Genomic DNA, 11,026 nt, shown 5'->3' on the forward strand with positions numbered 1-11,026 from the left:
GGAAGGGGCTTTGTATCGTCACATAATTAAGAGATGTAAGAGTAAGGAAGGGGAGAAACGTGGTTCAGGCTGATGTTGTGAGTGATGCCGTAGACCCGTTGTAAGAAACGTACAGAGAAGCTCGTGGCACGAGGAAGTGGAAGGAAAAGAAACAGAATTTTGATAATCGTTGCTATGGATGACGTATTTGGGTTCCCCTGATAGACTTAGAAAATCTAAGTATAGGAGTTTTGATTTTTAATTATTATTTTTGACTGCTGGGCCATGTTTCTTTCACAGAGCCACTTCAAGACTGGACCTTGGGGGTTCCAGGTTTTATAAGGGTTACACTCACACGTGAATGCGTATTTTACGACGAGCACAATGCTAAACGCTTATATGCACTTTCTCGCTTCAGCCTCAAAACAGCCCTGTGAGTGTGTAGATACAGTAAAACCTGCAAAAGCTGGAACCTGTGTGTTATTGACTTGTGTCCTCCAAAATGTGTGTCAACTTGGCTAGGCCATGATTCCCAGTACTGTGATTGTCCACCATTTTGTCATCTGATGCGTTTATCCTGTGTTGTAAATCCTACCTCTACGATGTTAATGAGGCAGGATTAGAGATAGTTATGTTAATGAGGCTAGGACTCAATCTAACGGATTATGTTTTGAGTCAATCTCTTTTGAGATATAAAAGAGAGAATCCAGCAGAGATGAGAGGGACCTCACACCACCAAGAAAGAAGTGCCACGAGCAGACTGCACACTTTGGACCCGGGATCCCTGTGTTGAAAAGCTCCTAGACCAGGGGGAGATTGATGACAAGGACCTTCCCCCAGAGCTGACAGAGAAAGAAAGCCTTCCCCTAGAGCTGGCACCCTGAATTTGGACTTCTAGCCTCCAAAACTGGGAGAGAATGAGTATCTCTTTGTTAAAGCCATCCATTTGTGGTATTTCTCTTATAGCAGCACTAGATAACTGAGACACTGTGTAAGGTGGGAATCTGTCAGAGAAGGATAACTCAAATATTTTCCACTAATATCAACACAAAAGTGGTAAGAATACACCCTGTCAAAGGTGGAAAACTTCTGCGATCCAGAGAAACAAGGCAGTCCTGTTGAGTTCTGGCTCTCACAGGCTTCACTGTACTATCATCTGTGTTTTGTAAATATGAAAACTATAGAATGTAATGTCACTTTCTCAGGAGCATACAGGTAGGTGGTGGAGCTGGGACCCAATCCCAAGTCTGTCTGACTCCAAAGCCTGCCCTTAACTGCTATGTAATAAAAAATACTGTCTATTTATCCCAAATATCTTGGCATTCAAGATCCTGAGGTCTGATTCTCAGGGACTATATCCAGGTCAGAAAAAACTTGCCCAAACAGTGGCTGAGCGGACAAACTGCTATCTCCTGCCATGGTGCCCTCAGCGCTTCCCAGCCCTTAAGCAGTTTTCTCCTCTTATAAAAACCCAAAACCCACTGCCGTTGAGTCAATTCTGACTCATAGTGTCCCTAGAGGACAGAACAGAACTGCCCCATAGGGTTTCCAAGAAGCAGCTGGTAGATTTGAACTGCCAACCTTTTGGTTAGCAGCCGTAGGTCTTGACCTTTAGGCAGCCAATTTCTGGCACTAACTGGCCACCTCACCTTCAGCTCACAGTTTTTTTTTGTTTTGTTTTGTTTGCATCAGGCTCCAGTTGTGATCTCTTCAAGCATCCACAGCTCAGAACTCTCAAGCCTCTCTAAACCAAAACTCATTGCCATTAAGTCAATTCCGACTCACAGCAACCCTACAGGACAGAGCAGAACAGCTGCATAGAATTTCCGAGGCTGTAAATCTGACCTTGAGTGCCCTGGGGAGCCGCTGCGGCTGGGGAGCAGGGCTGCTCCCTGGGTCCTTTTCACAACCTGTCAAGCAGACACATCCAGGCTTCTGTAATGGCAGGTGTGGCAAAGGTGATGCAGGCGGCGGTCCTGGGGTGGGGTGGGTGGGACAGGAGGGGGCCACATCTTTCTCCTATGGAGCTGCTGATGCCTTCGAACCACTGACCTTTTGGTTAGTACCCGACCGTTTAACCACTGGGCCACCCGGGCTCCTTTCAGGCCTCCATAAAACCAAAATCAAACCAAACCCGTTGCCGTCAAGTCGATTCCAACTCATAGCGACCCTATAGGACAGAGCAGAACTGCCCCATAAGGTTTCCAAGGAGCAGCTGGTGGATTTAACTGCCAACCTTTTGGTTAGCAGCCGAATCACTTAATCACTGTGCCACCAGGCCTCCCTAGCAGCTAGGAAATACTCATTAGAACTGCCAACCTATCCCGTGGCTCACAGGGCCCGCTTCCACACATTAATGCATCGCTTCATCATGACACCCTGGGAGGTGGCGCGGCATTAATGTTCATGTTCAGATGTGGAAAATGACACTTGGAAGGGTCAAGTAACCACTGGGGCAATGACAACCTTTCTGGTAGAAAATACGACTGTATCTATCTCCTGTAGGCCGGTACCATCACCCATCTGTCAGTTCATTGTACTGTTATGGCTCGCATGATGCTGGATGCTATGCCACCCACATTTCAAATACCAGCAGGGTCATCCATGTTGGAAAGATTTCAGCAGAGCTTCCACACAAAGGCAGACTAGGAAAAAAGGACTGGCAATCAACTTCTGAAAACTAGACAATGACAACCTTATGGATCACAACAGAACACTGTTTGACTCGCTTGCTCTGGACACATCATCAGAAGGAACAATTGCTGGAGGAGGACATGAAGTTTGGTGAAATGAAGGGCCAGTGAGGGCAAGGGAGGCCCTTGCTAAGCACAGTAGCTGCAACAATGGACTTGAAAATGCTGGCGATTGTAGAGGATGACGTAGGACTGGGCAACGTTTCTTTCTGTTTTACGTACATTGCTATGAGTTGGGGTCTACTCAATGGCGTATATCTATTTATCTATGTCGGCAAGGACATTAACATACAGATAGCCCAGCAATTCTACTCCTAGGTATGTACCAAACAGAAATGCATACTTCTGCTCACCAAAAGACATGTAGGAAGATACTGATGGTGACATTATTTGTGATAGTCCTAAACTGTAAAGTACCCATATGCCCATCATGGCAGAACAGATAAATGAATTGTGGTATATTTGCCCAATAGAATAGTATACAGCAATGAAAAGGAATAAACAATACGTGCAATTACATGGGTGAGTCTCACAAACACAATAATGAGTGAGAGAAGCCAGACGTGAAATAGCACACACTTTATGATTCTATTTACACAAAGTTCAAAAACAGGCAAAGGTCACCTTTGGTGTTAGAAGTCAGGATAGTGGTTGCCCTTGAGTGGAGAGTAATACATTGAATGTGATGTGAGGGAAGCTTCTGGGTGCTGGGAATATTCTATTTCTTGATCCAGGTGCAAGCAACACACGTGTGTTCTGGAAAGTTCACTGAGCTATTTGCTTAAGAAGGACACACTTTTCTGTACGTATCTAATATTTCAATAAAAAGCTTACTTAAAAAAATTCAGTAATTCTACTTGGCAGGAGTTTATCCTGGAAAAAAAAATCCAATAAGTAAAAAAAAAAAAAAAGAATCATAAGTGTGTCATATTAGTTAAAAATTGGACCCAACCAAAATGTCCATCAAAGACAGACTGGTCAAATACTTTGTGGCATGTCTATCCAATAAGAAGTATGCTGCCTTTAAAGGTGACAGTTGTATACCTGACAAGAAAAGACGTTCCCCATAAAAGTACTCTGTGACAAACACAGCATGATTTGATGTTTGGGAAAAATATAAATATATACACATGTACATAAAAAATGTCTTAAAAACGTAGAATGATTTTATCTAAAATAACAAAAGGACTATCTGTCAAGATTTTTTTGCTTTGGATTCAACTGTATTTTATTATTTTTCTCTAATATACAATGTACATTTATTAATCATATAATAAATTTTAAACACTCGACATCATCTCATACGGAACAACTCATGCATTTCAGAAGTACTGTAATTAATATTCCAGGCATGCATGTTCTTAATCCTTTCCATGCCCCTATGAAGGATGCGGAGCCCACTGGGAATCCTATGGGGTGGCTCTACCCCGTCCTATAGAGTTGCATGAGTCTGAATCAACTTGACAGCAATGTTTTTTAATGACGGATGTATCATTCCCATTTTACAGAAGGGCAAACTGAGGCCCAGAGGGGCTAGATAACATGCTCAAGGTACTAACCTTGAAAAAGACAGATCCAGGGTTTGAACTTAGCCTGTCTGAGAGGAAATGTGAGGCTTTGTGTTATGTTTATTTTTTACTGCCACCTCATATTTCCTCCCTTGTGTGACCACAGACAGTGCCCAGCTCTAACCCACAGATTTAAAACAACACACTAATCTGATAAGAAATGATAATTAAAAAAAAAATTATAGCTAAACACGTGCACCTGAACAAAAACTATTAAAACTACATTACCTTGACAGCATTATGTTAAGTGAAAAAAGCCAGTTTGGAGACCACGCATTATATGGTTTCATTTATACGAAATGTCTGGAATAGACAAATTCACAGAGACAGAAAGGAGACTAGTGGTTGGTTGCCTAGGGCTGGGGTAGGGGTGGGAGGGTAACAGGAAGAGACTGCTAACGGATACAGGGTTTCTTTTGGGGGCAACAAAAATGTTCTAAAATTAGATTGGGCTGATGGTTGCACAACCCTGTGAATATACTAAAAAAAAAAAAATTGAACTGTACACTTTAAATGGGTAACTGTATGTACGTGAATTATATTTCAATAAAGTCATAAAAAAAAAAAGACACTACATGCATAATCATGAAATAATAGCCAACATCACCAGAACACTCACTGTGTGCCGGGTACTGTGCCTAACTCTTGGTAAGCCCTGGCAGACACAACCTCTCATCAATTCTATAAAGCAGGTACCATCTTATCGCCATTCTAGAGATGGGAACATCAAGACTTGCCCAAACTTGCAAAGGAAGGAAGAGGTTTATAAATCTGCACCAGGTTTATCTAATGAAGAGTTTCTAGCACATCAAAGTTAAAATGCAAGCGTGTGCACACACATACACATGCGCGCACATTCACGCCCGTACACACATTCACATGTACACACACATTCGCATGCTCACATACGCTCGTATGCTCACACACATCCACACACATTCACATGATCGCCCACTCACACTCACATTTGCACACACACACTCATACTCACACATACACGAATGTGCACACATTTGTATGCTCACATATATTTGCACGTTCATGTCTTTGCACACTCGCACATATTTACACACTCACACATATTTGAACACTCATTCATGCTCACATTCGCACCCTCACACACACATTCACACACTCGCACGCCCCTCCCCTGTCTGACTGAAAGCAGAGGGATCAGCAGACAACCTACCACATCTGGATCTCCTCTTCAGACACCTAAATAGCCAAAGCCGAGGCCTCCGTGCTCACCTGACATGACAGTCCTCTGCCACGAAAACCTGGGAGAAGGAATGAGTTTTGAGGCCTCCTAAACTGACTTTAAAAAATACCCCGGGTTCTGGCAGGTCAGAGCTGGGTTAGCCCCGTGGACCCTGGGTGAGCTGCCCTCAGCTTTGGCCTTCCCAGAATGCCTGTGGGCATGCTCATACGGTCCGTCCCGGAAGCACCTGACAGGTGTCTGCACATACCACCCAAGCAAAGGATGGGGGAGGGCCCTGCTTACCACTCCTCTTAATGACTCCCATGAACGGGAGCTCGTCCAGTTTCTTTTCTCACCTTGAGCCCTTTCTCTGGGCCCTATGAGGTCACAGTTGCCATGCAGATGATGGGCAAGAACAGGTATCGATTTCTGGCATCTCGACCTCATTTTTCTTGGTTTTGGATTTCAGCCTGCAGGAAATGTACACCTCTCCATGTGGCTGGAGGGAGTTTAACCTGCCTAAGCTTTGGAACCACCACTAGTCTTTCAGCTTGCTGTACTGCAATAGTTTCCATGTTACTATGATGCTGGAAGCTATGCCACCGGTATTTCAAATATCAGCTCCCTCACCCATGGTGGACAGGTTTCAGCAGAGCTTTCAGACTAACACAGACTAGGAAGAAGGACCTAGAGATCTACTTCTAAAAGAAAAAAAAAAAATTGTCCAGTGAAAACCGTATGAATAGCAGCAGAACACTGTCTGATATAGTACCAGAAGTTGAGCCCCTCAGGTTGGAGGACACTCAAAATACAACTGGGAAAGAGCTGACTCCTCAAAGTAGAGCTGACCTTAATTATGTGGATGAAGTAAAGCTTTCAGGACCTTTGTGTGTTGATGTGGTATGACGCAAAATGGAAAGACACAGCCCCAAACATCCATTAATAACTGGAATGTTGAATGTATGAAGCATGAATCTAGAAAAACAGGAAGTGATCAGAAATGAAATGGAATGCATAAAGATCGATATCCTAGGCGTTAGTGAGCTGAAATGGACTGGTATTTGGCCATTCTGAATTAGACAATCCTATTAAAAAAAAAAAAAATTTTTTTTTTTAATGGTCTACTATGCCGGGAATGACACAGTGAAGAGGAAGTGTGTCGCATTCATCGTCAGAAAGAACATTTCAAGAACTCTCCTGAAGTACATCTCTGTCAGTGATAGGGTAATATCCATACACATATAAAGAAAACCAGTTAGTTAATACAACTATTATTCGAATTTACTCATCAACCACTACTGCCAAAGATGAAGAGACTGAAGATATTTACCAACTTCTGCAGTCTGAAATCAATCAAACGTGTAATCAAGAGGCATTGATAAATACTGATGATTAGAATGCGACAGTTGGAAACAAAGAAGAAAGATCAGCAGTTGGAAAATATGGTGTTGGTGGGAGATCACATGATAGGACTCTGCAAGATCAACAACTTATTCACTGCAAATACCTTTTTTCAACGACATAAATGGTAACTATACATGTGGACCTTGCCAGATGGAATAGTCAGGAATCAAATCAACTACATCGGTGGAAAGAGAGTCAGAAGGCGGCCAGAGCCAACTGTGGAACAGACCATCAATTACTCATATGCAAGTTCATGCTGAAGCTGAAGAAAATTAAAACAAGTCCACGAGAGCCGAAGTATGACCTTGAGTATATCGCATCAGAATATAGAGACCATCTCAAGAATAGATTTCATGCGCTAAGCATTAATGACCAGAGACCAGACAAGCTGTGTAATGACATCAAGGACATCATACATGAAGAAAGTAAAAGGTCATTAAGAAGACAGGAAAGAAAAAAAGACCAAAATGGATATCAGAAGAGACTCTGAAACTTGCTCTTAAATGTAGAGTAGCTAAAGTGAACGAAAGAAATGATGAAAAGAGCTAAACAGGAGATTTCAAAGGACAGTCTGATCAGACAAAGTAAAGCATTACACTGGAATGTGCAAAGATCTAGAGTTAGAAAACCAAAAGAGAAGAACACGCTCAGTATTTCTCAAGCCAAAAGAACTGAAGAAAAAATTCAGGTCTTGAGTTGTAATATTGAAAGATTCTACAGGGAAAATAGAAGATGGAAGGAATACACAGAGTCACTGTACCAAAAAGAATTGGTCCATGTTCAATCATTTCACGAGGCAGCATATAATCAAGAACCGACGGTACTGAGCGAAGAAATTCAAGCTGCACTGAAGGCACTGATGAAAAACAAGGCCCTGGGAATTGATAGAATACCAACTGAGATGTTTCAACAGATGGATGCAACACTGGAAGTTCTCACTCGTCTATGCCAGGAAATCTGGAATACAGCTAAGTGGCCAACCGACTGGAAGAGATCCATATTTGTGCCCATTCCAAAGAAAGGTGATTCAACAGAATGCAGAAATTATCAAACAACATCATTAATATCACATGCAGGTAAAATTTTGCTAAAGATTATCTAAAAATGGTTGCAGCAGTACATTGACAGGAAACTGTCAGAAAGTCAAGCCAGATTCAGAAGAGGACATGGAACCAGGGATATCACTGCTGATATCAGATGGATCCTGGCTGAAAGCAGGGAATACCAGAAAGATGTTTACCTGTGTTGTATTGACCATGCAAAGACATTCGACTGTGAGGATCATAACAAAGTATGGATGACATTGCGAAGAACAGGAATTCCAGAACACTTAACCTTGCTCATGAGGAACCTATACATAGACCAAGAGGCAGTCGTTTGAACAGAACAAGGGGATCCTGCATAGTTTAAAATCAGGAAAGGTGTGTGTCAGTTTTGTATCCTTTCACTATTCTTATTCACTCTGTATGATGAGCAAATAATCCGAGAAGCTGGACTACCTGCACAAGAATGTGGCATCAGGACTGGAGGAAGACTCATTAACGACCTGCAATATGCAGATGACACAACACTGCTTGTTGGAAGTGAAGAGGACTTGAAGTACTTACTGATGAACCTCAACATGAAGAAAACAAAAATCTTCACAACTGGACCAATAAACAATATCATGAGAAGCGGAGAAAATATCGAAGTTGTCAAGGATTTCATTTTACTTGGATCCACAATCAACACCCATGGAAGCAGCAGTCAAGAAATCAGACGATGTATTGCCATGGGCAAATGCGCTGTAAGAGACCTCTTTGAAGCACTGAAGAGCAAAGATGTTGCTCTGAGGACTAAGGTGCACCTGACCCAAGCCAGGGTATTTTCAAAATTCTCATATGCATGGGGTCACTATGAGTTGGAATTGGCTCCACAGCAACAGGTTTAGTTTGGTTTGGTTTATATGCATCCATTACTTGGACAACGAATATGGAAGACTGAAGGACTGACGCCTCTCAATTATGGTGTTGATGGAGAATACTGAACATACCATGGACTGCCAGAAGAACGAACAAATCTGTCTTGGAAGAAGTACAACCAGAATGCTCCTTAAATGCAAAGCTGGCAAGGCTTCATCTCACATACTTTGGACATGTTATTAGGAGGGACCAATCCCTGGCCATCATGCTTGGTAGAGTAGAGAGGCAGTGAAAAAGAGGAAAACTCTCCAGGAGATGGATCGACACAGTGACCGCTACAATGGGCTCACACATAGCAACAGTTGGGAGGATGGTGCAGAACCTGTGTTTTGTTCTATTGTACACAGGGTCCCTATGAGTCAGAACCGACTTGACGGCACCTAACAGCAACAACAACAAACCTTTGGGAGGAGGATAACTTGGTAGTTTGTATGAAAAGCAAAAAGTGATATACAGTTAGTTCTTGTTATTCGTGGTATTTATGTTTTATAAAGTAATTGTGACACAGAAAACTGTCTAAACAAATCCTGGTATGTCCTGAAGACAGGCTACTACACACCTTTAAACAAATATTTTAAAAATATTTCGAGGCACAGAAAAATGTTTATGGCATACAGTTAGGTGGAAAAAACCACAGGCTACAAGATTTCATTTATATGTGAATTCATATATATATATGTGCACACGTAGGAAAAAATAGGCGTCTACAACAAAATAGCAGTAGTAAATTGCTTTGGAATAGAATTACAGGGTATTTTTCTCCTCTCCTTCCTTCACTCCTCATTTGTGCTTACCTGCCCCTTAATTTTGCCATAATTAACAGGAATTACTGTATTTTTACTCAAGTAACGTGCACATTATAATTTTTTTTTTTTGCCAAAGTCTTCCCCCCAGTAGGTATTTTCATAAGCCCACTGTGCTCGTTTCTTTTTTTTTACATATTGCTGTGAAAAATTAGCATAGTACACTTATGAAAATACCTCTGGGGGGAGGGCATGGTTGGCAACAAAACGTGTTTAACACCCACATTATCTGTGTAGAAATTCGGTACTTATATAATTTTAATTAAGTTAAAAATTTTTAACATTGATGGCTAAAAAACACATACACACACACAGAAAATAAGTGTTGTCAAGGATGTGGAAAAACCGGAACCCTAATATATTGCTGGTGGGAATTCAAAACAGTTCAGCCACTGTGGAAAACACTGTGGCAATTCCCCAGAAAGTTACACACAGAATTGCCATCACCCACAATTCCACTCCTACCCAACAGAAAGGAAAACATACACTGAAACAAAAACTCATACATAAATGTTCATAGCAGCCTTATTCACAACAGCCAAAAAGTAGAAACGACCCAATGTCCGTGAACTGATAATGGATAAACAAAGTGTGGTACATACATGCATACGTTATTACTCAGCTGTAACAAGAAATGAAACACCGATACATGTCACAGTGTGGATGAACCTTGAAAATATTGTAAGTGAAAAGAAGTCAGTCACAAAAGGCCACATATTATATGATTCCATGTATATGAAACGTCCAGAATACGAAAATCCAGAGAGACAGAAAGTAGATTGATTAGTGGTTTCCAGAAGCTGGGAGGTATGGGTTCATGGTTTCTTTTGGGGGTGATGAAAATGTTCTAGAACTAGAGGTGATGGTTGCACAATGCTGTAAATGTCCTTAAAGTCACTGAATTTTACACTTTAAAATGGTTAAAATGGTAAAGTCTGTGTTATATGTGTATTTTACCATAATTAAAATAAAATCATACACATACTTAGCACTGGGGCTGGCACATGAGAGAAGTGACACACAGGAGTTGGTGTGACTGTTATTATGCCCTTAAACCAATATTCCTGGGGTACCACCTTGGCTCTTCAGCTGCCTCCAGGCTCCAGAGGAAAGTGACAACTTGTTGAGTGCCACCTGGGGCTGCGGCCAAAGCAATGACTAATCTCGGCCTCACGAGGAAGAGGGAGGGACGGGCCCCGTGAGCCCCACGGAGACCATGACAAGTGGGAGCCACCCTCTCGTGCCCGGTACACACGAGATGCTTCATGATGCTGGAAGCCCTGTGTCTTTACCTACCTACCTGCTCCTCAGAAGGCATGTGCCAAATCTGCACATATCATAGACCACGCCTAGCTGCCAAGATTTTCAAATGAACCAAAGATGTACTTGGGTACACTTGGCCTTTAGAAGAAAGTTCTCA

The sequence above is a fragment of the Elephas maximus genome, chromosome 22, assembly GCF_024166365.1.
Source record: "Elephas maximus indicus isolate mEleMax1 chromosome 22, mEleMax1 primary haplotype, whole genome shotgun sequence".
Lineage (NCBI taxonomy): Eukaryota > Metazoa > Chordata > Mammalia > Proboscidea > Elephantidae > Elephas > Elephas maximus.